This window comes from Echinops telfairi, unplaced genomic scaffold (genome assembly GCF_000313985.2).
Source record: "Echinops telfairi isolate 266 unplaced genomic scaffold, ASM31398v2 ScPeMD7_7469;HRSCAF=8507_1, whole genome shotgun sequence".
Taxonomy (NCBI): Eukaryota; Metazoa; Chordata; class Mammalia; order Afrosoricida; family Tenrecidae; genus Echinops; species Echinops telfairi.
The window spans coordinates 89,507,933-89,510,177 of NW_022111373.1; the positions used below are offsets into that span (position 1 = coordinate 89,507,933).

At 42.7% G+C, this 2,245-nt stretch overlaps 1 pseudogene; it reads left to right on the forward strand.

Moving 5' to 3' along the window:
* Positions 1–375: 375 nt before the first annotated feature.
* LOC101642350 lies at positions 376–1,889 on the forward strand (annotated as a pseudogene).
* Positions 1,890–2,245: the final 356 nt, after the last annotated feature.

The following is a 2,245-nucleotide window of genomic DNA, read 5'->3' on the forward strand; positions in this document are numbered from 1 at the left end:
ATGTATGATGTGTGAATTGTATGTCGGTAAAATTATTAGAAACAAACTGATTTTTTAAAATCACACATTTGATTTCTATATCAAATAAATGCCTACTTCAATCTTGGAAAGTATTTTTGTCACATTATCTTGAAAATAGCAATTTTTAAATGTGTAACAATAAACTGATTAAAAGTACATTTTATAGAGACGCCGAGTCTGAGCTCGAGGTGGAAGTTGATCCTGGGGCTTGAGCCCTGGAAGCAGCCGTGGAGTGGAAGATGGAAACGTGACGCTGTGGGAGCGGGGCTCCAGCCGCTGTGTGGTGGAGCGAGTCCCGTGCTAGAAAGCTGCTCTGCGTATCAGTTTGATGGTCGATTCATCCCCCAGGGGAACTGTGGACTTTTAAAAGGATACCCCATGGTGCCCCATCACCCGAGGAGTCTGGGCAGAGACTGGACCAGCCGTGGGAGAATGCAGAGCTGTAGCTGGAACCGAAGGATTTCTAGTGGGATGAGGTGGCCTGGACATTATTCGCTGGCTCCTCATCCACACTTCTGCAGTAGGCATTTCTCGCTCAATTGGAAACCAGCTCGTTTGTTTGCGGCTAGAACTCAGTTTCTGTACTTACACTGGAGACTTCTTTGATCCATCTCTCTAGTTACCGCATGAACTCATGAGCCCTCATCCAAACGAAGAAAACACCAAGGTGATGTGAATAAGGCAAATGCTCTTCATTAAAACCGTATTTGGGATTTCTGATAGTTCACTAATGCTTTTCAATCAAGAGAACACCATTACTAACTTGCCTATCATTTTCACGTGGTATTTGTAGGATTTGTGTAACACAGTTAATTAGGCACCCTACAATGTCAACCAGGCCTATGCTTACTTTCTTTGAATCATCTGCCTGCTCTGCTGTGACCCCCTTGTGCCTCCTGACATGGAAGGCACAATAGAATGGCATTGTGTATATGTATATGTATATATATATACATACAGCCATAATAAAGAAAAAACGAAGATCCTAGGAGACCACAATGGCGACTCCAATTCCAAAGACAATGAGAACAAGTTTGACTTTTCAGTGCCATCCTGTAATATACTGTCACAAGACTTATTGAAAGACAAGTCACACCTCTACAGACACCGCCGACAGCCTTTATTACACTGGAGTTTTCGGATTCCCAATATTCTGAGAGAAATTAAACATTCTGATGCAGATGTATTTGTTTGCAAGAAGTTCAAGAAGACCGTTATGGAACAGAGATCAGGCCAAGTTTGGAGTCACAGGGTTATCACCGTGAATACAAGATGTGGACCGGAAACCTGGTGGCTGTGCCATTTGCTTTAAGCGCTTACCTGTGAGCCCAGTGGAGTTCTACCACCCTGACATTCCTCTACTGGACAGAGACAGTGTTGGATGAGTGTGGCTCTTACAACTCAGAATCCCATCTGCTGCCTCCCCTGCGATCTACATCCTAACACACATCTATCTGCTCCTTAACCCAAGGCGAGGAGATATTAAGCTGACCCAGTTGGCAATGCTCCTGGCAGCGATTTCCAGTGTTGCCCACCAGAAAGATGGCAGCTTCTGCCATGTAGTGATGTGTGGTGACTATCCCTGGGTCTCCACGCTACACTTTTATAAAGGAAGGAAAATTGAATTATGAAGGACTTGCCATAGGAAAGGTGTCTGGCCAGGAATAGTCTTCATGGGACAAAGAGTTTTATCTATTCCCATTTGGCCCCCAAACCTAGGTATCTCGCAGAACTGTGTGTATGAGCTACAGCAGGTACCAAAAGTAGAAAAAACAGCTGACAATCTGACCCAGACACAGCTTGAGGACACAGAGGTCACTGTGATAGCTGGGAGTGAGTTTTGGAAAACAACAGTCGATACTTGCTGACGTTAGCTGAGCTTAAAAAGTATTTCTCAAGGATAACTTGATTTTTTTTTAATTTTAAATAATAAGAATTAATTTTATATTTTAAAAAAAGGATGCGTGTGATTATATTAATAGTCCACCCAAATAATCTAGGATAATTATTCCATCATAAAATCCTTAACTTTATCATGTCTTTTGCTACATCAGGTTCCGAGCTTCCATGAATGAAGACATGATATATGTGTGGGGCCATGATGCAGCCTACCCTAGGTTGACAAGGGAACTGAGGGATGCTTTTAAGGTACAGTTAATAGCCTAATGAATAACTTGAGACAACACAGAGAGTTAAGTAACTTTCGGTTACACACCTAGTAGTG